Source organism: Euprymna scolopes, chromosome 1, assembly GCF_053919585.1.
Source record: "Euprymna scolopes isolate OS-2025 chromosome 1, ASM5391958v1, whole genome shotgun sequence".
NCBI classification, from domain to species: Eukaryota; Metazoa; Mollusca; class Cephalopoda; order Sepiida; family Sepiolidae; genus Euprymna; species Euprymna scolopes.
The window spans coordinates 4,777,922-4,804,175 of record NC_136482.1 but is presented as its reverse complement, the minus strand read 5'-3'; positions in this window follow the sequence as shown (position 1 = coordinate 4,804,175).

Sequence of the window (26,254 nt, the reverse complement as noted above, 5' to 3'; positions counted from 1 at the left end):
TCATTATGAATGGAGAAGAGTAGAAAGATGTTTGTTAACATTACACTTGAACTTCTGCATATCATTGCAGTTGGGAAAGCAGAATCCCGGAAGGGAGTTCCAAAGACCCGCAGTTCTGGGGAAGAAACTATTGGAGTAAAAGGCTTTCTTGCACCTAGGGATCTCTACTGTAAAGGGATGAGACTTAGTAGCTTGTCGGGTTTGTCGGGGGTAGTTACGTCGGGGAGGTACAAGTGTTTGCAGTTCGTCAGAGCATTCATCATTAAAGTATTTGTAGAACAGGCAGAGGGGTGCAACATCTCGTCGATGGGACAGAGGTTGAAGCCTAGATGACAGTTCAGGACCTATCAGGTTGGCGACTCTCTTTTGAACCCTGTTCAGGAGCGAGAGACAAGCAGCAGATGCACCATCCCAGATGTGACAACAGTACTCCATACATGGGCGAATGGTTGCCTTATAAAAGTATAGGATACTGTCAGGCGTAAGTAGTTTTCTAGCACAGTAGAGGGAGCTAACCTTCCTTGCAGCAGCCTTGGCAATGCTCTCAATGTATCTATTCCAGTTCATATTCCCTGTAAACGTTAGGCCGAGGAGTTTAAAAGAAGTACTTTCAGGCAATATGTTCTTAGCCATTGCTATTGGTGGTAGAGAAGGTTTCTTGTAGTTATTGAAGGAAACAAGCTTAGTCTTAGCAGCATTGAATGTGACCAACCATTTTCGTCCCCATTCCACTACGGATTGGAGGTCATCCTCTAGTGTTTCTGCCATTTCCTTGGATATGTGTTCATTTGTTTTCCCCTCATATCTGTTATAGAGAGTGGTGTCATCGGCAAATATACCCATCTCCGAAACAATATTATCAGGGAGGTCGTTTATGAATATCAGGAATAATAGAGGTCCAAGGATAGACCCCTGAGGTACTCCCACATTTATGTCATATTGTTTGGATGTACGACCGTCGAGGACAACTTTGATTTTTCTATTACTTAAGAAGGATTTAATTACATTATGAATTCTTCCAGTGATTCCATATGATCTAATTTTCCTTAGAAGATCATCGTGCCATACCCTGTCAAAAGCCTTAGATATATCAAAGGCCACCGTTCTACCCTCCCCTGTTTTATCCAATGAACGGTATATACGTTCTAAAACTACAGTTAAGATATCTGCTGTTGAACGGGCTTGCCTGAATCCATATTGTTTGTCAGTCAGGAGTTTAGCAGCTGTTAGGTGCTGGACTAGGGCTTGATTAACTAAGGACTCAAATATTTTGGCGAAAAGCGGGAGGAGGCTAATGGGGCGATAGTTTAGTGGGTCAGTTCTTTCACCAGAATTCTTGAAGACTGGTACCACAGAGGCGGTTTTCCAGCAGTCGGGAAAACAAGATTCGTTAAGGCATTTATTGTAAAGTTTGGACAGAACTGGAGCAACCTCGGCAGAGCATTTTTAATAGCACAGCCGGGATGAGATCTGGTCCACATGCTTTTGAGGTGTCTAGGTTTTTTATAATAGCATGTACCTGAGAAGGGGTGATTTTCAAATCGTCAAGCGTGGCGTCTGTTCGTAGAGGAAAATCAGGGAGTGAGTGGTGTACCGAGTTCAGTGTGGAGTTTGAGGCAAACCGACTGGCAAGCAGATTAGCCTTGTCAGTTGCCGCGCAGGCAACCTCATGATTGTTTGTTAGTGGGGGAATAGTTGACTGTCCATTATTAATTACGCATATCATTTTCATATATATTAAGGAAAATCGATTTTACTAAAAAGCTGTATGTTAGTTTAAGTTTATCCCAAGAGAGTTATTTTAAGTGTTCTATTTAAGATTATTTCATTAACTTTACATAATAATTATATTGCTAATATATTTAATTTATTTGGAATTATTATTTCCGATATCGATTTTTTAAGAAACGGGTTGAGTTATTTCTCCTGATTAGTTTTCTTTAATATGTTCCGAAGTTCGAAAGATAAAAAAGAAACTCTTCCTCACATAAAATAATTTGTTAATTGCAATAAGTTTCTACCGCGAAAAAATAATTTCGTGTAGACAGAAAGATGTTTTTTTTATAAATATAAATAAATAAATAAATAAAACACGAATAAATGAAAAGATCTCATTTGTTTGTTTTTATTATTCTTGAAACGACTATACAGAATCTTTGAGCGTTTTGAGAACTGAACCCGCCCCCCTTGCTAAACAAAAAAGAAACAAGTCGAAAATTTCTTTTATTAACAAAAACAAACAAAAAAAAGCCAGTGAGAAAAAAAAAGAATAAAAAGAATTCCATTTTGTTCTTAAATATTTCAAACTCGTTAATCTTTCGTTATTATTTCTACAGTATCTACTTATCCCTTTATTATTACACGGCTATTTTTTTCGGTTGCCCCGGCACTCGCTGCTATTTTTATGGAAACAAAAAAGTTCTTTTGATTCATTTATTTTTTATTTTATTATTTTTTTTGCGGGAGTGGAGTCCAGCGCACAAGCAACAAAAAGTACTCAATATGTGCAGAATAGCATCTGCCGAAATATCTAGTGGAGACGGTATAATGTACTTCTTTTTGGGGGCGATTACATTTACATGTTTTTATACGTTCTTTGAAATTGTTGTGGAGTAATTGACGTTGCCCACGATGAAAGTAATTAATATCCTTAATAGGTACGGGCAAAATGACTGCCGATGCTCAAAGTTTATAACATTTTGACCCCTCCCTTTACTTAAAAAATCACCAAAAATCAGGGAAATCACTAATTGTAATGCAATTTTCAGTATTTATCAAATAAGATCGCGTAATATAATAAGCTAATTATTTTTATTTAAATCTTAATGACAATGTATTATTTCGCTTAAAAAAACCTTTACTAAAGTTATGGTTTTCAGTAGTAAATAAAAAACGCAAGAATTTATTTTTGCTTTTTTTATATAAACAAAGCATCGTTATGTGTAACAATAAAAATAAAATAATTTTTAGAGGAAGATTAAGAAAAAAGTCCTAAAGTCCGTATATAATGAATTCTATATAACTCGAAGAAAAATGAATTTCTCGAGCTACCGATATTACCATTGAATTAAGCATTGTTTATTTAATATTTTCACACAAAAAAATTATAAGAGAAAAAATATTATACTTTTTTTTTTAATTACAGATTTTGCATAATTTTTATATGCAAGATTTTAATAATTTCCTTTCTCGCAAGAATGTGAATCTTTCGGCGTAACATAATTTTTATATAATCTCGAATAATAATAAAAAAATAATTTAAAAACAGGAACATAAAAAATAATTAAATTAAAAATTATTAAAATTGATACAAACGTTCAAAATAGGAATGTATGGATGCATGTCAGGGGAAAAAGAAATTTTACACCCCTACCTCCTTTTACTATCATCACTTCATTTTGAAACAGCGTTTTGATTGGTTGAAATTTTGGACTTCTGTATATTCGTGTACAAACTTTTATCGGTGCGTTTTGCCGAACGGCATAATTACTCGCTTGTTGAGGGCTAATTAAGCTGTATTTCGTATAAACAAGGTGTTTGTTTGTAATTTAATTCGATATCTTAGGACTTTAATTTGCTAATTATCTTTGAAATAGACTCAGAAAACTAATATTTATCTTTTAAAGGATTTTTACAATGAATTTATTTAACTTCAAAATTTAGCTGATTTGGTTAGCTCGCTATGAAAACATTTTCATAACTTTTTTTTTCACGTGTACAAATATTTTTTCCTTTGAGAGATTAACTTTAGTCTCTAATCTTTCAAATACAATCGAAAAGTAATCGGAAACCTACAAAAAAGTATGATAAATCGGCTTTCAAAACTAGGTCCCCCTATTTTTGCCCGCCCATTTTTGCCCGTACCTGATCCTTAGTATAACAGCTTTGTTCCAAACGGAACTTCATGTCGACCCGGGCATCGCCGGGTGCCCATGCTAGTATATATATATATATATATATATATATATATATATATATATATGTGTGTGTGTGTGTGTGGGTGTGTGGGTGTGTGTGTGTGTAAGTGAATTTGTATGTGTTCACTCAGAATGGTCGCTACCAGACTACTTCGTCAATTTTGGATAACAGATTTGAAATCTTATATATACGAGATTTGAGCCTGTGGAACAAATTTGATTTTGTTTTTAGCCTGTAAAAATAGCTGCTAAAAAGTAAGAAATTTATGATTAGAACTCGGCAAATTAAAGTCGACTTAACTACTCATCTATGCATACGCATATATACATATATTTATATCTTAAAGTCAGTTAATTTATAAAGTTTTTATATCCGTCTGTCGTTAGCTCAAAGGATATCGAATAACTCTGGAGAGCTAAATGTTTTAATTTCGATTCTAGCTGATGCCACACAGGTTATTTTTTTTTAATTTTGAAATAAGTACTATGTATTGGTTTCAATAATAATGAGGTATAGTTAGTTTGGAGCATTATATATATATATATATATATATATATTTATATATATGTATACATACATATGTGAAGATTACTATAATGCAAGAATGGAAATATGTCGAGGTTTAGAAAGAAAATAAGTGATTTTCTCATTTGTTGTTTTTCCAATGGTAAATCTTACTTGATTAGTCAAAGTTTTTACACTGTGATGTAATATGTGTGACGTTGTCCTGTGATATATTTCGAGTAAGAACCTCTTTATCAAAGGTAGATGCTTCGGATCTCCTGAAACCAATAAGGATCGATAATGTTGCACATATTTCAAGAGATGTAAAACACTACTATTACAGAAATATTATGGGAGACAGTCACACACAGACGATTGTAATGATTAGTAAGATTGACTATCGAAATAATGTATAGAAACCCATTTGTATTGCCTTCTTTGTGAACATCAAACTATTGCTATTTCTTACAAAATGAAAAGATCATTTGGTTGCTAGATCGATGCTAGTCAAATAAAGTGGAGCCTACTAACCCTAACCAGGAACAATTTTAATAATAGTCATTGAAAAAAATATATCAATGCGCATCAATCATTTTGTATCAATAATTGCGAAACACGGTTTGTCAAGGTATGCTACAACATATACGGCATTACCATGTTGACACACTGGTTTCCGTTAGATTATCGAAGGTAAGCAACATTGAGTCTGGTCAGTACTAAAATGAGTGACCATTTGAGAATTCCAATTGCTGTATGTATTCTCCGCTTATCTCTGCATTGTTTCAGTCATTCTGGATTTCTCCTTGCCACTAAATTCAAGCAGTGTTGATACAGTAGAAGTGTGGTTGAGAGTTGCACAACCCTTGCCTCACAATTACACGCGCAGCTACTCTTACAGGGGAATCCAATGTCTCTTGAGATGAACGCAGGCATCGACCAGTACAACATGGTCGCCTATATATAACTCACTCTCTTTATCCTAACTCATTATCCACAATTTCTGACTCAAAATTAAATTAACGGCTTCTTAAGTCTTCGACACATTCGGGCCGCAGCCCTTTGTGCTGTCGCACTGTTTCGTATGATGCCCCGTTTTCCCCGTTTTATTACGGCTTAATCAAACTTTACGTCCATCTCAGTTGTTTATTATCGTTGTCTATTGCAAGCCGTTAATAAATCTAGACTCAATGCCAAGGTAGACATAATTCAAGGCTGGTATCTTTTTTGATATCTTGTTAAGAATTTAGAGAGTCGCATATGAGAGAAACATCAATAATGCTTGACGGCACTGAACACTAATGATGACGTACTTTCTCATTGGTGAGTGAAACATGTACTAGTCAACGTAAAGGGAGAGAAATAATTTGAATAAAGTTGACGAATGTCGATTAAACACTATTTTGTTCAACTCTAATTGGCCAAAGAGTGATAAGGGACAGATTCCTAGAGGGGAAGCTGGCTAAGGTGTTTGGCAGAACGATGTTTTTCACATACATTTAAATTTTACTATTTGAGAAACAGCAGGAAGGGGAGAAATATCAAAACGGAGGTCTGAGCTAAAAAAAACCCTGTTACGTTAAAATTGAAGGGGTTCAATTTTGCTACTAGTGTAGATGGTCGGGATGTTTTTGTTGGGTGCAATAATTTCATCGGATTTCATTAAGAAGTGGGAATTTCTTTTGACGATTCCCGTCATGAATAACATAAAAAAAGCTTAGCAATGCTTTTTCAAAATGTGTTACGTGTCTTTCAATCATTGCTTGATGTTTCTTCTTGACATTATGAGGTTATGCGGTTGCTCCTTTTTACACAGTGCATTGCCTGGATAAGCAAGTATGGAAGCGCATAATGAATAACCCACGAATATTGTGGCTGCAATTTTGCGAGGACACCAAATAAGATAAGAACGTCATTACAAAAACTAATGAATATAAAGAAAACTGTGTGCCGAGAATGCGAGGAAGTGCACAAGCCTATGAGTCGGGCTTACCTGTGGTGAAAAGCGATTACAAATAAAGTTTACTAATAAACTACACCCACCTTACCTCAAAGTGACGATTGGCTATAAAAAAAAAACAAACAAAACAAAACAAGAACAAGCTGATAAATGATTCGGCGGTTTAAATACACTGCTTTGATAACATCTCTGGTGTTATTGCATTTCGTACCGTGGCGTATTGATTCGGCGAGATTGTTCTGTGCTGCTTAAGAACGTGGTTGTCGATTCAACGGTATTGTTCGTGGTGTGGTGTGCCGATTCGGCGGTGGTGTTCGGAATTGCGTGAATGAATTTGTTAAGGACCGTGCGTGACGCGTGCTGGCGTTCTCTCTCCCTCGTGTAGCGATAAACTGTTCTATATAATATACAATGTAATCACATTGACGCGCTGACTATCATTCAATCACCTAAGTTAAGCGACTTTGCACTTTGCCAGTCTCAGATGGTTGATAATTTGTAAATACTAGGTGCTATATTTGGGTATGTATGATACCTGTATTTGGGTATGTATGATACCTCTGGGAACTATTTCAGGTAATTCTTGGGCAAGATATACCACTATCTATTTTATTTTACATTAGAGATACAATATATTACAAAAAACATTCACAATTTAAAACTGGACAATAAGCTTTTCAAATCTAACAAACCTAACTAATATTGAGGGAGGGTGGACTCCCCTCCCCCATTTACGGAGAGACATAATATGCGTCTTCACTCCATGGTGGTCGTGCAGGAAAGAGTGTGTGTGTGTGTGAGAGAGAGAGAGAGAGAGAGAGAGAGCTCTAGGAAAGGGAATTATTGGAAGGCGTTTCTTTGTATCTCTACGCACATGGCCAAATAACAACTCGGCCATGCCGCAGAGTGTGTTAGAAACAGTGGCACAAAGAAATAGTGGCACAAAGAAATAGTGCCACAAGGAAATAGTGCCACATTTTATCCTCACTCTGATATTCCAAAGGGTTACCATGCAGGATGAAAATGCAACTCCTCAGCCGTACTGAAGTTATCCATATAGAAGAAAGAACTGATGAAAAACACCGTATTTCGAGTCCGTTATGCTTCGAGTGATAAAGCAAGATATTTGTTGATTTAGATAATGGATTCTTTCTTGGTTGGGATGCACACATAAGACAAGATGGAGGATATCCCTCTGACTACAAGAATTATAAAATACTTATTTAAGTCTAATCAGTGATTTGTGAAACAAGTGCCCATTTTCGCGACTCTAACTGCATCCTCGGAGATATAATGATCGTTCTAGTCAACAAACGAAGAAATTTATGTACATAATTGGTAATACACTAACTGCTCGGTTCGGTCTGCAAAACTAATTAAATATAGCTTGAAAACAAGCTGCATCTTAATCAGTATTAACTATTGTAACAAATGAAAGTGGTACGTAATCACCGATGTAATAAGACGTCAGTTTTATTAACTGTATAGGCTGTTAAAAGTAGACGCCACAAACAATGAGAAATATATCCGACCTAAAAGATATAATAAATCATGTTAATCTTAAAAATCCAAAATCTAATTCAATGATGAGCATATTTGAAGAGGAGCATTCAATAAATACTGATATATGTGCAGATTTTCAGATTAGAAGCATAGTTGTGTGGCTCTGAAATTCTTCCACAGCCCTCCTATCCTTTGTACCTTGCGTTAGCAGATTTTCAGCTCTTTCCAGCCATGAAATTGTTTTTGAAAGAAAACATTTCCTATATACGCCTTTCCGAATTTGATATACACAAAACGCTAGGCTTCATCCTAAATGAATCCAGAAACAAACGTCATGAACCAGCACCCATAACTGATGCAGATTATGCAGACGATATTGCTTTGTTCGCGAACAACACTGCTGATGCGCACACACTGTTAAGCAAACTAGAAAAGTCTTTAAATGAAATTGGTCTCCACATTAATGCGGATAAGAGAAAGTTTATGACTTTCAATGTGAAGGGAGAGATCAAGGCTCTGGTTGGATCAACCCTGAAAGGAGTCGCTGAGTTTACGAATCTGGGCACCGACATAGCTTCCACAGAGAGAGATATCGAAATTTGCATCTCAAAAGCATGGGCCGCATTGGATGGGCTGCGTTCGATATGGACTTCAAAGGTAACTGACAAACTGAAAAGGCAGTTCTTCAGGAAAGTGGTAGAGTTTGTCCTTGTTTACAGTGCTGCTGCCTGGACACTCACCAAAAGATGCGAAAGAAAACTATATGGCACCTACACTCGTATGCTTTGAACAGTATTAAATATATCTTGGCAAAATCATCCCACGAAGCAGCAACTTTATGGCAATCTACCTGCCATATCCAATACCATCAGAGAGAGACGCCTACGATTTGCTGGTCACTGTTTGAGGAGCAAGCATAAATTGGTGAGTGATGTATTGCTATGAACTACCCGACATGGACGCGTAAGCAAAGGACGACCTAGATCCACGTACATCCAGCAAATAGCACACGGCACCAACTGTGAACCTGAAGATCTGAGGCAGCTGATTAAAAACAGGAACTCTGGAGAGGAAGAGTCATATTAGTCCGGGCAAAGAGTTCGTCATGATAATGATGAAGATTTCCGAAGTCACATCGTGGTTGGATGACTAACCTGGGTTATTCTACAAAAACCGTATCCAGAGCCGCATTAAATGACGGGAGAAATGTGTATCCCTGGGTGGTTACTATGCAATTGTGACAAGTTTCGTTGCTCTACTGCTGTGAGAAGTAGATCAAGGGGTTACTCATTTAATGCCTTTTGTAAATAATGATACATGCCATGCCACCCACTTCATTCGACCACTCCTACTTTAGATCCTAAAGTGGTATAGGTCACATCGGAACTGTAATACCACCAAAACCAGCCAAATTATCCAATCCACTCTCTTATGTAAATTAATGCTGTTTACGTTTTCACAATGAATCAGTTTGCAAATATGCTTTTCGATTTGTGAAAAATTCGCGATGTGTTCGTATTCTAAATGAAAACAAAAGAAAGTCCACAGAAACGGGAACTATTTTGTTTGCCATTTTACAACTCCGATGCTAATTTAATCGATTTAACGAAGGCGAACAATTAACGATAGAATTTCAGTGAATTGAAAATGCATAAAATGGAGAAAAATTAATGATAAAAACAAATGGGAAAAGGAGAAACACAAAAAATAATAATTTATATTTCTAAATCTTTGAGAAGAGGATTGATTATTCGTATTATTTGGATTATTCAGACTAAGGTTCTCATCTTGAGTGTTATTTCCATATCGATGCAATTCCTAACTATCTACAAGTGTATCTTGTCAAACTCGGTATTCTCTCTATCAAACTCGGGAATCTGCATGGAATTCTGACAAAGCCCGCTTTTCTGCAATGGCGAAAACATGCTTAGTATTAAGTAGTTTCCAATTGGATTTTTAGTACCGCCTGCGCTGGGTATAAAACCTTGTATCTCCACAAGATTGTAACTAAATCTTGCTTACCGTGTAATGGATGAAATATTTGTTAACATTTACTACAAAAAGCGACATGTTACAATATTCAGAATAAGTCCTATTTATTCATTGTAACTGATTTAGAGATTAAAACAAATAAACTGACATTTTTTTTTACACAGTGATCACAACTTATCAAGGCCCGGAAGCCACTCAGGGATAAGGGTTATTGCAAGTACATTACGTTAGTGTGGAGATTTGATGAAGTGTTTACTTAAGGGGGCGGTTCATAAGAAATTTGTTAACGTTGGGCTTGAAGACATCCAAGTTGTAGTCCGGTGGGAAGCAGGCAGACGGAACAGAGTTCTACAGGCGTGCAGTTCTAAGAAAGAAGCTTTGTTCATGGAATCCGCGTTTTGATTTAGGCACAGATATAGAGTGGGGGAAATTTTTCATAGTGGATTCAGCTAGACGGGTGTTTCTCGTGAAAGATTGGAGAGGGGGGACCAGAGATTGGAGTCCAGACGAGCACCTGCCATGGAAATAACGATAAAACAAGGATAGGCTCGCAACGTCTCTTCTGAGGGAAAGAGGTTGCAGGATAGAGAATAGAGCATCCCCCACTAAGCCACGAAGTCTATTTTGTACTCTGTCAAGGCAGGATAGGCTGTTTTAGCAGCTCCTGCCCAGATGTGGCAACAGTATTCCATCCTTGGACGTACTTGACATATTTATGCATCGAATGACAGATTTATATTTCTAGAATTCCTGCGTTTGCGAGATAGGAAGAACACACAAAGAAATTTGTATGAAGTCGATTCAAATTTAGTGAATTGAAAACAGCTAAAACATGACGGAAGTGGAAGTAACTTATTATATTTTCACTTATATCCCTGGTCTTGGGTCTGACAAAGGGGAGAAAACTCGTCCTCTTACTCAATTACATTATAAAATAAAATAATTATTTAAAGCAATCAAAATTCGCTGCCATTCAATATAAAACAAAAGGTGTGTTAATAATATTTTGTATGAATTTTATTTTCCTTTCCACTGATAAAGCATTTATAATCGGAATAGCAGCACAGAAATGGACAATACAATTGTTGCCAATTGAATGACAAATGAGTTTCAAAAATTTAGAAAAATTCACGTCTGTACTGGACAAGAAACAAAAAAAAAAACGAAAAGAAAGAAATTTGTATAAAAAGAGGAATGTTTGTTTTTTCTTTTTAAAAGTCGATGTCAAATAATAAAAAAAATAAAGCAAATTAAGTTTTAACGATAGAATTTCAGTGAATTGCAAACAATGAAAGTGAACAACGAATAAATGGACATTCCGAATGGCAACAGAATGGCACAGAAATTTGTCGAATGAAGGAAATATCTCTATTAAACAAGAAAAAAAGAAAACTTTCTTTTACAGATTTGAAGGCGTTTTATGCTTTTTTTTACAAATCTTTTCAAGGACTTTCTACTATGAATCCATATTTTATTTCTTGCAAGGTTTACATAAAGTTTTCATCTAACCACAACAATGGAAGGGATTGTTTAAATGAATACTAAAGAGAGATACATAGACGGATATAGAGAGACATAGTTGATAAATAGATATAGAGATAAGTAGATAGACAGATATAAATATATAGATATATACAAAGTTTATATATGAAAATTATTCATATAAATGTATATGTTACGTATTTCATTAGCATACTATGGTTTCATTACAGTGGATCTGCCTTTTAGAAAGCCTTTAAATATACAAACAAATCATCAGCGAGTCACGAAATGGAAACCAAATCGTCTTATTTGTACTTTAACTCACATTAGCGTCAAATATTTGAAGTCAGTTAACTAATGATGTTAAATATTTACAGAATGAAAGACTTATAATTTCAGCAAAACAATAATATTAGCAATAAAATTGATTTGTTGCGTGATGTTGTAACGAACAAAGAAACAAGGTTATAATATATTCACGACAACAGATGAGTTAGAGGAAGAGTTGGTCAATGGACGGGTTTTAGTCAAGACTAGGGTTATAGGCCCGGCATAGATATTTTCTCTGCGATTAATGGAAGCTCCCGTGCGACACAACATGTAGATGTAGTTATCAGAAGATAAACGTCTGCAAACTCCGAGGGAAGTGTAAATTACGTCATATATAATTATAACCCCTGGTTGGTGTTTACTTTAGTTTAATATTTTACAAAAATCGAATGGTTATAGATTTCTACATTCTCATCATATCCATCTTTCATAAAACTAAATATAGCCAGCATTACCGATTTTACAATTGTGTCCTAAAATCATGAGTGTCGGTTAGTAAGTTTAAGCGTGAATCGTAAACATATAAATATAAAAAAATGTACACTATGCCATGTTATATGCATAAAGAAAAAATCGTGCTTAGTTTTAACACTTAACTGTTTCTGTATAGATGTTTTGTCGATCATCAACGGTGAGTAGTTTGGCATCGAAATCGAAGAAAATTTTACCCAGAAAACACAAAAAACAGAAAAGTCAGTTTCACTCTATTGTGTAAACGTGAAAACTTTGTCAGCTTTAAATAAAATCTTTGAAGTCCACAGCGAGTCTCCATTGTGTCTTCATGCCTGAGACGAATATGTCTTGAGTTAAATAGAAAATCACGACCACCATTGTTTTTAACGTCGTGTGTGAACTTTAATATGAATTGCTTCAAGGCATACATCTTAAATAGTTTTTAATTATTCGGTTTAATAGTACTCTATTGCCATTAAATAATCCCCAAAAGGATGATATGCCGTAAAAATACACACTAAAGCAAATTAAACATTTAAAAGTTTTTTTTTAATTTTTGAGATGAGGACTGGTTGTTTATTTAACTTGTATTGTTCGGACTATTGTTCTAATCTTGAGTATTATTTCTGCAACGTCACAAGGTATGGCATAAGGGTCTACTTCACAAGATTTCCAGCTACGGTATAACTGGAAATGTTTTCTCAATCATTAAATCATTTCTCTCCGATAGGCTCATAAGAGTAGTGGTCGATGGACAAAAATCAGAGACTTGCAGTATAAATGCTGGAGTCCCTCAGGGGTCAATCCTGGGCCCAACTCTCTTCCTGATCTACATCAATGACCTCCCTAAACACATACTTAAATCATTCGTTGACATCTATGCTGATGACACGACCATCTACGGCAACACATCAAAGGCTGTAAATGACAAAGTTCTCTCTGATTCTCTCTCCTCTGATCTCGAGCGCGTGGTTCAGTGGGGGAAGACGTGGCTGGTTACCTTTATTGCGTCTAAAACCAAACTCCTATCCTTACATCATCAACGCTCTGATCCCCATCTGGCATCAATTGTGATGGATGGCTCTCGTCTGGGTGAGGCCTCGTGTTTTGACAAGCTTCTGGGTTTGACCTTTCCGAAATGGAACACGTACATCAAGTCTGTTGCCAAGGTCGCTGGAAAGATGGTGGGATACCGCTCCAGAAGATATCTCACTACTGATGCAATTCTCTATCTATATAAAGGCCAAGTACGTCCAAGGATGTAATACTGTTGCCATATCTGGGCAGGAGCTGCTAAAAACAGCCTATCCTGCCTTGACAGAGTACAAAATAGACTTCGTGGCTTAGTGGGGATGCCCTTTTCTCTACCCTGCAACCTCTCTCCCACAGAAGAGACGTTGCGAGCCTATCATTGTTTTATCGTTATTTCCATGGCAGATGCTCGTCTGAACTCCAATCTCTGGTCCCCCTTGCCAATCTTTCACGAGAAACACCCGTCTAGACGAATCCACTGTGAAAAATTTCCCCCACTCCTTATCTGTGCCTAAATCAAAACGTGGATTCCATGAACAAAGCTTCTTTCTTAGAACTGCACGCCTGTGGAACTCTGTTCCGTCTGCCTGTTTCCCACCTGACTACAACCTGGATGTCTTCAAGTCCAACGTTAACAAATTCCTAATGAACCGCCCCCTTAAGTAAACACTTCATCAAATCTCCACACTAACGTAATGTACTTGCAATAACCCTTATCCCTGAGTGACTTCCGGGCCTTGATAAGTTGTGATCACTGTGTAAGAAAAACAACAAAAAAAAAAAACGTTTCTGTCAGACTGCCCCCCGAACGTCTTAAGGCATAATGGTTGTTGTTTGCAATAAAAAAATAAAAAATAAAAGATACTGGCTCTGTTCATATTTTTGTATTCTATGAGTTAATCTATATTGCATGGTTTTAGTTTCAAATTTGTCAAAAAATTGCTTGACAAAAGGGAGGCAATTCTTATAAAGATCTATAAGGGATTATCTTTCGTTCAAAATTTTAAGGATGTACAACATTTGCTTTTTATAAGTAGAATCTTCCAAATGCTACTAAAATCTAGGCATAGTATGCATAGTAATTTTTCTTTTTTTCTCTTTTCTTTTCGAACAACATGCCTGAAGACGGCCGAATGCCAATCCAAACGAAATGTTGCATAAATAACACTGAAGATGAGAACAATAGTCCGATCAATACAAATAATAAAAACCTTTTTACGTTTGAATGAATTTTACCAGCTAACAAAATAAACTTGAGTTCTGTCTGAAATATTATTACGTTGTTTAGTATTTATGACCATTTTTCTAGATAATTATGGATGTACACAAAGCACCGGGTAACACAAGAATACGCATTGACTTAAGAAAATCTCATAAAATTACATTGAATATTCAGAGAATGCTAGGTCAGTCCCCATCCTCCGTCTATAAAGTATACACTGTTTATAACCTAGTCAAAATAAGGACATAAATCATTGTCAATATCGCCTGCCAAATAATTTTCAATCATAAATATTCAAGCAAGTGCGTTAAAGCAACGCTTAATACAAATAAGAGCGTCCCAATGCATTAGCTCGCTAAGAAAGTCGTGTCGGTTTTCCACTTTTAACGCCAAATGCTTATAAATTGACGTAAAAAAGGACGGACAATGAAAGTGAAAACTATTTGTATTATTTATATTCTCAAACATATAAAACTTAAAACTAAAATGACATGACTGTGTTCCAAGCAAAGTTGGAGAAGTTCAGGTACGTATTTAATTTTGATTTAAAGTTTTTCTTTAATAATAAACCAAATATTTAAAAAAAGGAGTTTATATGACTTCGATTATGTTGTGCGCAATCTTTAATCGAGGTAAAAATACGTCTTAATATGCATATAATCGAAATTCAGTGACTGCATTAACCACCCTGAATATCGAATAGCTGTTTAAGCCAACTAGTACATATTTAAAGCTCTGAAGAAAATAATATTCTTTACATTCCAATTTAAAAATTTTGTTATTAATTTCTATCAAGTTCTGCCATTTTCCTTTGAATTGTCATGTAAAATTAAAATTCGCGTTTGTTAATGGAAATGAAAACAGTGTTACATTAAACGAATTTTTGCGACGTGGAACTGACTTTTTTTTATTACACTTGAATAGAGTTCCGTGGTTCGGGGTTCAACACATCCCTCCCAGAACATATAGCTTCGGTCGTATTAATTTTACGAAAACTTCCTACGGTTAAGAAAAATAGCTCCAGATGTACCAAAAAGTGGCAGTCTGTTGGTAGAAACCGCAGAATACGATGTTTGAGGAAGAAATTTGCAGTTTAGTTTCTAATAACAATATTGAAAGCAAGTAAAAATTTGTGTCTTTAATGTTCAACTGTTACATGGAAAGGGCTGGCCCCTTCCCATGTCAATAAGAAGAATACTAGATAAGTGAAAATGAGATTAGGATAAGCCTAAAATCGAACCCTTTAGGCAAGTGCTAAAGATAATGAAGTCAATTTTAAATTCTATTAGAAATAGTTAAATATTGTTTATATCGGAAAAAAGAGTCAATTGTCCATTCTTTAGAACTCTAGATATTAAATAAGGTCAGTTAAAAGAATGAACAATGCGAGTTAAATTATATTGTTTAAAAATAGGTTAACTTAGAATTAAGGATTCTTTTGTTTTTCAAAAGTGTGTTGGACAAATATATGTAAAGCCACGTGATATTAGTCACGTTTGAAAACACACTTCAGATTGGAAGGACATTTCTCAATATAAGATTCTATGGGTTCGAAAGTAGACAGTCAGCTAATCAGCCAAGAGTTAAGTTAGTCAGTTGGAGAGGAGAGTAAAGGGTAGAAGGTTAACCATGTAGATACAAGTGGAATTCTTGACGTCATCGACCGGTCGATCAGATGAATAAAGAAGTCATCATTACGTCTTGTGTCATCCTTCATCATGAACGAACGGTAATTGCGTTTATAATTTTATAATGAACATTGTGTAACCCTTCGAAGATTATGTGTCCTTCCCACCATCATCATAACTAAAATTTCTCCTCCTCTCTATATGTGTTAAGAACTTGCTTCATATATTACCCAGTCCGTATTTGATACGAAACCTCCAAGAATTGTCACAGTCGTCATGATGAAATATGTATAACTGTCTTCCCATAAGAATTGTCATCACCGTCCGTTATATCCTTCCCCGTATTAAATAAACCCGTTATAAGTCCCAAATAAGAGTCCCCTGCTATAAGAAAACCCAGCTAGCATCATGTCAAAAATGATTATGTAAAAAATGATTATATAAAATATGATTAAGCTAAAGCTAATTACGTAAGAGATTATTATGTAAAAAATGATTATGTAAAAAATGATTATGTAAAAATGATAATGTAAAAAAGATTATGTAAAAATGATTATGTAAAAAATGATTATGTAAAAAATGATCATCTAAAAAATGATTATGTAAAAGATAATTATCTAAAATATGATTATGTAAAATATAATTACGTAAAAATGAATATGTAAAAGATGATTATGTAAAAAATGATTACGTAAAAGATGATTAAGCTAAAACTAATTACGTAAGAGATTATTATGTAAAATGATTATGTAAAAATGATAATGTAAAAAAGATTATGTAAAAATGATTATGTAAAAATGATTATGTAAAAAATGATCATGTAAAAAATGATTATGTAAAAGATAATTATCTAAAATATGATTATGTAAAATATAATTACGTAAAATGAATATGTAAAAGATGATTATGTAAAAAATGATTATGTAAAAGAAAATTATGTAAAAGATGATTATGTAAAAGATGATTAGTCTAAAAATGATTATGTAAAAGATCATTATGTAAAAGGTGATTATGTAAAATATTATCATGTAAAAGATGATAATGTACAATATGATTATGTTAAATATAATTATGTTAAATATGATTATGTAAAATATAATTATGTTAAATATGATTATGTAAAAAATTAGTATGTAAAAGATGATTATGTAAAATATTATTATGTAAAATATGATTATGTTAAATATGATAATGTAAAAAATAATTATATAAGAGATGATTATGTCGTTTTTTACATGGAGGTCACCACTTATCAAGGTCCGGAGGCCACTCAGGTATAAGGGTAATTGCGTGTTCAGTAATCAATGAGATAGTATTGTAGTAATCATTAGTATTGGAGATTTGATAGTGTCTTAGCTAAGGGGGCGGTTTGTCAGGAATTTGTTTATTTTGGACTTGAAGAGATCCAAGTTGTAGACAGGTAGGAGACAGGCAAACGGAAGAGAGATCCACAATCGTGCACTTCTGAGAAAGAAGCTCTGCTCATGGAATCTACGTTTGGATTTAGGCACAGATAAAGAGTGGGGAGAATTATTGACAGTAGTTTCAGCCAGACGGGTGTATTTTGTGAAAGATTGGCGAGGGGGACGAGAGATTGGAGCTCAGACGAGTACTTGCCATGGAAATACCGATAAAACAAAGACAGGCTCGCAACGTCTCTACTGTGGGAGAGAGGCTGCAGGGAAGAGAAAAGGGCATCCTCCACTAAGCTACGATGTCTATTTTGTACTTTGTCAAGGTAAGATAGGCTGTTTGTAGCAGCTCCTGCCCAGTTGTGGAAGCAGTACTCCATCCTTGGACGTACTTGGCTTTTATAGAGATAGAGAATTGCATCAGTAGTGAGATATCTTCTGGAGCGGTAGAAGGATCCCACCATTTTCCCAGTGTCCTTGGCAACAGACCTATGTACGTGTTCCATTTCAGATCAGGAGTGAAGGTCAAATCCAGAAGCTTATCAAAACATGGATCCTCCCCAAGAAAAGAACAATCCATTTCAATTGATGCTAGACGGGGATCAGAGCGTTTGTGATGGACAGAAAGAAGTTTGATTTTAGATGCATTAAAAGTAATCAGCCACGTCTTCCAGCACTGTACCACGCGCTCAAGATCAGAGGAGAGAGAATCAGAGAGAACTTTGTCATTTACAGTCTTTGATGTGTTGCCATAGATGGTCATGTCATCAGCATAGATGTCAACGAATGATTTAAGTATGTGTTTAGGGAGATCATTGATGTAGAGCAGGAAGAGAGTTGGGCCCAGGATTGACCCCTGAGGGACTCCAGCATTAATACTGTGAGCCTCTGATTTCTGCCCATCGACCACTACTCTTATGAGCCTATCGGAGAGAAACTATTTAATTATTGAGAAAACATTTCCAGTGATACTGCAGCCGGAAATCTTGTGAGGTAGACCCTTATGCTATACCTTATCGAAGGTCTTCGATATGTCAAGAGCAATTGTCCTGGAGAGGAAGCCTTTGTCAAGAGATTCACGAATCCTATGAGATATAACCGTTAGAACATCTGCTGTAGATCTTGCAGAGCGGAAACCATATTTCATGTCACTATGAAGGTTGACTACTTCTTCATTTTATATGGATTCCAACAACTTACTCATGATATACAGAGACTTATTGGTCTGTACTGAGAGGGAGATGACTTTTCACCCGAGTTCTTAAATACAGGGCATAATGATGAGGGTTTCCAGGGTGTTGGAAAGCACTTCTCCTTAAGGCAATTTTGTAAGTATGGGGGCAAGTTCTGGTTGGAGCTTTTTCAGCACTATAACTGGAATGCCGTCAGGGCCAGTTGCTATACTGGAATCAAGGTTATTGATTAGCTTTGCGACCTCACGCACAGATATTTGTATGTTGCAGAGCGTGTTGTTTATTATAGGAGGAAATACGGGTAGGTTATGGGCTTCGTCGCATAGGGTAGAATTAGCTGCAAAGTTCTTTGCAAATAGTTTGGCCTTGTCTGATGCTGACGAGATTACCTCAGGTCCATTGATGATGGTTAAAAGATTATTACTTATAAATGATCATGTAAAATAAGATCATGTAAAAGTGGTTATATATAAAAATGATTCTGTAAAATAGCATTATATTAAAGATGATTATGAAAAATCATTATGTAAAAAATGAGTATGTAAAATATGATTAGGTATATATGATTATGTAAAAGAAGATTCATAAAAATAATTATGTAAAAGATGATCATGTAAAAGATGCTTATCTAAGAAATAATTATGTAAAAGATGATTATGTAAAAGATGATTATCTAAGAAATAATTATGTAAAAGATGATTATGTAAAAATTTAAATGTAAAAAATGATAATGTAAAAGATAATTCTGTAAAAGATGGTCATGTAAAAGATGATTCTCTAAAAGATGTTTATGTAAAAAAATGTTTATGCAGAAGATGATTATATAAAAGATGATTATGTAAAATATGTTTATGCAAAAAATGTTTATGTAAAAGATGTTTATGTAAAAGAGTATTATGTAAAAGATGATCATGTAAAAGATGATTATGTAAAAGATTATTATGTAAAAGATGAGTATGTAAAAGATGATTACGTAAAAGATGATTATGTATGTATTAGCTACATCCCCGACCCTAAAAAATCGAAACGATTTTTAAAATATTAATAAACCGTAAGCATATATTTATTTTCAACACAAGGAAACGCAAGTAGAGTTTTTTGTAACAGAAGCAATGAAAAAGTAAGTTTTGGGTGGAGATCAAAACGTAATTTAATCTTTGTTTTTGTGTATTCTTTATTAGGAGTTTGTGGAAGCGGCGTTTGTGGTGTTATTATTGTATGTAGTTCTCCAGTTAGCGAGTGCGTTCTTTCAAATGTCAGTGTAAATAGAGAAGTTTGATAGAATCACTAGAGATAGGATGATTGATAGAGGGAGATGATGGGCCAGTCCTTAAAGGATCCGAAGTCGTGGGAGGGATGCATTATTACATGCAAAGGATCATAAGCAAGAATAATCTGGCGACACCCATCCATCTCCAGACAACGCGCACATACATCACCTCGTATTATCAAATGGTCACCCATTTTAGTATTTGCCAGGCTCGACGTCGCCTAACCTCTATGATCTAAAGTATGATAGAGACACTAGAGATAAAAAATGATAAAACTCCCAAAGATAGAAAGATTCATAAAGTAATTAGAGACAGACATATTGAGAGCGCGATCAAATATCAAAAGAGTGAAAAGCAACTTAGATAGAAGACTGGGAGCTTCAAGAGAAGGAGACATCGAAACAAATGATCTTCATGCTCAAAGTAGGCACGGGCAGATCATGTGAATTTGCAACTTGCAAATTCACATGATGACATATTTTAAGTATGCATACGTTACTGGTCTAAAATTATCTTATATAATAATAAGTCGATATTAGTGAGCAAAGAATCTATAGGGGGGGCTGGATATTGCGTCTTCTGCAACAATGTATTCATCTGAGATATGTTGGCTATCACTGGTAAAGCACATTTGTCTCTGAACACCTGGCTATATACCTCACAGTGAAACACTTTAAGCATTCACTAGAGAGCTGCCAATTATAAATCTATATTGGTCATCGTCCGATTACGTTCGCACCGTGTTCTCCCTGCGAATTCGACTTACAACAAATAGTCTTAGACTCTTTAGATCTGTCGTCAGTTGAATTTGCAGTTTGCAAATTCACATACATGCCGGTGCATACTTCGGATGTGCTGATGATTTGTGACACTTCAACAGATTCAACCCGACCGTCTGTTCCGATGTCTCATTGTAGGGGTCTCTTTGACACTCTACATTATCTGGCACACTCCGGACTCCTAGTCACAGTGAAGTTCATTTTTCTGGCAAAATATGAAACATGACATCACTGTCTTATCTCGTCCCTCTATTTTCTATCAAAAGTCAAAGGTGCACAAGCATATACGAGCACCACCTATAACATTACCTCGTTACTGTTGTTCGGCAAACGTTACCTGTTAATTGTTACTTTTACAAGGAAAGAAAAGACTGCTTGTAAGCAACGTCACCATTTTGTTGCAAGCCCTTACTGCCTTTTTTACCCCCCCCTCTTCTTGTTGGTGAAATAATCCCGACAAAATTCAAAATATAGTTTGCCCCCCTAAAATACAAATATCTCTCGTCCTCTAATATATATGACTGCCCCCCCCCGGATATTTGTTCTTCATCAACAAGAGAAGCAACCTTTCACTGAAAAGTAAAAGAAAACACGTTTGTATTTCTATCTCGTTCCTGTCCACTCGACATTTCAGCACGAACAAGTTTCACGGAAGATAACTAATGACCAACCTGCGACTACACAAAGAACGCCTGCTTGACGGACACACCCAGAGAACTGGTTACTTCTATTTTTAACCCTGGCACAGTCCAAGGTTTAACTTTCTGCTGTGCAAATAAACCCCTTTTGTTGTTTTGGTTTAAAAAAAGATTGTGTTATTTCATGATTCGTGTTTGGCAATAAATTGTTTAAACAAGCATTCTCCCAAATATCAATATCATCGTTTATTTGGTCAATTGGGGAAGCGGAAAATAAATGTTCTGCACCTCTTTACGACCTCAACTTTTAAGATTACAAGTTTGAACGATAAAATTGTCGTCCTATAAATGACAATACGATTATTAAAGTCATTAAAGTGGCGTGTCAGATTTAGCAGGACAACGCTGAATGTATTGCTATTCGACGATTGTTATGATCGTTGTAATATTTGTAAAAATAGTTATCCTAGCAACATAAATATTTACCGAAAAAATTATTTATATTAAGATGTTTAGTAATTAAAGAATGTAAAACATAAACAATAATTTAGAACAGATTGACCTCTAGAGTCTGACGACACTTACGTAGAGGTCATTATACAGTGATGTCGACTTTAGGTTGAGTTTTGGAAAAAGATTCGATTATTTGATGAGTTAGCGATCGGAAGTGAGAAAGAACAGATACAGTCAATGATCGAGAGTGAGAGAGAGAGAGAGAAAGAGAGAGAGAGAGAAAGAAAGAAAGAGAGAGAGAGAGAGAGAAAGAGAGAGAGTCGGACGGTGATGGCTCTCAGTTGAGGGGGATCGGAATGTGTTAGTCTATGACTAGAAGCCGTTTCTGAATGGGAAAATATCGATAATAAAATTGCTGAAAAGACAACCCGAGAGTTGTTGATTCATTAAGATGAGTCTTCTTTACAGCTGTTCTCGAGCATATGCCAAACAAGATCAGGGATATTTCTCCGATTAGCCCGATGTTATTTGCCCGTTTTGTTACGATGTTAAAATGTATCCGTTGTTAAGATTTTTTATATTACTAGACATTAAACGAGTTAGAGACACGTACGTAACATATAGATCCATCCATGTCATACAGAACCCCTAACAATACATAGCATTTCCCGTTTGACGAAAACTGGTTTCCTTTTTTGTTGTTGCAAACCATCTACTAGTTGGCCAGTTGTATACAAATCCAAAGAGTTAAACGAGCCTCCTATCATGTCTGAAAGTGACACGATGTTCAACGAGCAAGATCGGAGATGCACCGCTGTACAAATCATGCTATCTACTGATCCAAGTTATGACAACAAGACCATCGCCGGCAGCTTCAAAATGCAAATCCGGACAGTTCAACGATTGAGGACACAGCTCAACGCATCAGACCATCGACAGTTATGGTTTTTGGTGTGGTTTCAAGTGAAGGCCACATCATGCCACCTCATAGTTCGAAGTCGGTTTAAAAGTCAACACCAAAGTGTACCTAGATGTGCTGAGCAGTGTGGTGATCCCTGGTGCAATAAGTGGCCGCTGGAAAACTATGGGTGTGGCAGCAGGATTCGGCACCGGTCCACAAATTCAAAGAGACCCAGGCTGTTCTACAGAAGAGGTGCTACGACTTTGTACACTTCTTTCTCGGGCCCTCCTCATCCTACGACCTGAACTCGCTGGGTTACTTTGTTTGATAATACGTAGAGAACATCACCAACATGACCTCCCACAACACCAAGGCAACCTTAATCGCTGCTATTTGCCGCTTGTAGAAAAGGCATGCTCCTAGTTTTGGACTCGTATCAGTCGGTGATTGAATCTGAGAATGGCTACGTTGAATAGATGTCAGCTCTACTACATAATCAAGTACCTAAATTGATTTTTTCAATAACAGTTTTAAAATAAAGCTGTAGTATTATTTTCTTTAGGGTGACAAATTTATCGTTCCACTCTGTAAAGTCGAATTTTAGTTGAAAACTCAGATATCTGTACATCTCATGTAGAGAGCAAGTATTAGCCTCAGCTATAGGCCCCCTATTAGACTTTATAATGGAGGAATATTATTTCATGTGTTCACATAAAATGTTCTAAAAAATATTGTATTTTATGAATCGATTTTTAGTATTTATTTCAACAATGCTCAATACGTATTTAGAGCAAGGTAGTAATTTCTAAAAAATATATCTGTGACAAACTACACAGAGGCTTTCGCGTTTCATTTCCTGAAGTAATATATATATATATATATATATATATATATATATATATATATAATTTATTTATTTGAAGGTAAAGAGTTACATTTTATCGCTAGAAACAAGCATCTGTTTCCATCAATGAGACTTCATCAGGCGACCCAAAACCATTCGACGCTAAAAAAAGAAGACCCTTTTCTTTTTTTCTGACGCTAAAAAAGAAGGCTTCTTTCTTTAGGGTCGAATGGTTCAGGGTCGCCTGATGAAGTCTTATGTACTGAAAAAGATGTCTGTTTGTAGCGACAAAATGTAACTACTTATCTCCGAATAAATAAAAATATTTTACTTAGTTTATTGAGCACTATCTAAAAACTTTGTGGAGTTTATTAGTTGCTACTTTTGAATGTATGAAGCCTGGATTTATATATATATATATATATATATATATATATATATATATATATATATATATATATATATGCGTGTGTGTGTGTGTTTCTGAATAGGAAATCTGCCAATTTGTGATCCAATCTTCCGAACTTCCGCCGCCGGTTGACGTGTTCAAAAGATTTTGTTACTGAGAATGAAATCGATCGGATATCATCATTGATACGACAAAGATATGAAGCCGGTTGGAGAGGGCGTGCTCAACAAAGATGGACAATAGCCAAAGGAGAGACGGAACCAGAGGGTGACTATAACATTGAAAACGGATCATAGGAGCGCAGCCGTTTGTCGGAAATCCTGGTCAAACGCAAACTCCACACAGTTTCCATCGCAGACATTTTTCATCTTTACTTCTACAGACAAAACCGACCACAAATAAGAAATTTATCAATTGTAACAAATCAGTCATTCAATTAATTAAATGATTGTAAGGTTGACTATTGGTTATACGTTGTAACGATTTTATCAGTGGAAATAATATTTCTACTTACAATATTTTTCGGCATCTTTTCATAAATTAATTATGTGTAGAAATAATTGATAAATGACTTACTGGTAGGAAAGAAACTTGTGAAACCGCTTGGATTTTTTAATGCACTCTAAGCTTTTGTGTGACGTATATTATAACGTCATTCTACAAGGCATAAATGTCGATTAAAATTGAAATAAAAAAGAAAGAATATTGAAAAAAAAAACAGAGAGAGAATTTCCCTTGTATTTAGATAAATATTTATTGAAAAATATCGTAAGGGATTAGTATTTGGGACCAGATTTGCAGTGACACTATGTATGGATATGATTATATATATATATATATATATATATATATATATATAATCATATCATATCATATATATATATATTATATATATATATATATAATATATATATATATAATCATTCGCAATGTCGAAGATATTAAAACTTCTATATGGCTCAACAGAGAGAACGCACAGAAAAATTAGCAGACGACTCACAATTATCAGGACCCACAAAAGAGACACGACAAAGCAATTCTGAAATAAAGGCCAGTTATATTGAATAAATAGTGCAAAACGAAGAAAAATTATCTGTAATGTATTACAACGTAAAACTAAAGATACGTAATATGTTTCAGGAGAATTCTTACCGGCATAAAGAAGAGAACACGCCCAAAAATACAAATAATTTAGACCAAATTCAATCATGTTGGTAGAAGTTGTATTTTATGTAGAGCGAACGACTTCGGTTAAAAAACTTAATTACTAATAGTCAAACGTTTTTGTTAATAAGTGTTACTATATATATGTAACGAGTCATATCCCAGTCAAACGGTATCAAAATGTAACACGTGAAGACCGATTATGAAGTTACAACGGGTCATATCCTGGTCACGAAAATACCAGATGTAATGGGATAAAGACAGAAGGGTTCACCTGCACGTAAGTGTAGTTCTAGGTGGTTCTCATTTCGGACAGCCGAAGAAAGTTCAGTGGTTTTGATCGCCTAAACGATGACAGGGTTTGATGCGCGATTCCTGTTATTCCTTGCTTAACTAGTGGTCTGTAGGAAAAAGAACAAAATAAAAAATAAAAAATAAATAAAAATATATTGGAGAAAAAAACCAAAGTGGACAACTCAAAGTCTCGATGAAAATATGAGTGCTGCGGACCACAGGCTGGGACGGTGTGAGGTTTGCTGTTATTTTTTCTTTGCTGTCTTCTAAAAAATCAACTCAAATAGATGGCATTCATTTATTATTTGAGTCTCGAATTACATAGACAACGAATAAAATAACCTTCAGTCGTAAATTCTTGTTTTTATAAATATTAATTATTAAATAAACTCTTGGGTACAACATTTGCTATTTTACAGAACAGTTTTATGAAAAGAAATATATATGAGTTTCCTTTTTCTCTTCAACCACGGAGCGTCTGTGAAAAGTTCGCCCAGAAAAAGAAAAATATACCTTTGCGACGGCCGATTGTCTCTGTTTCTCTCTTCTCCTTCCCCCTCTCTCTTACGGCTAGTGAGCGTGGGTGGAGGGGCTCTCAGACTTAACGTAATTCAATTATCCAACTCAACTGCAAAAATTCACCTTTCACGCCCTTTTATACGAAAATGACGGGTGGGGTTGGCGAGATCTGGGTTCTCATTCAGCCAATCCACTTTCGTACCGTCCAAATTGATTTCGCCCTGATTGGATGAATTAGTAAAATCGCTTGTGCATATTAATTAAGTATATTTCCATCATAAGTTTCTCACACAGGCAAACTCTGACAACTTGACTTAGAGTTTATATTCACATGCCAAAAAAACTCAAGTTAGACA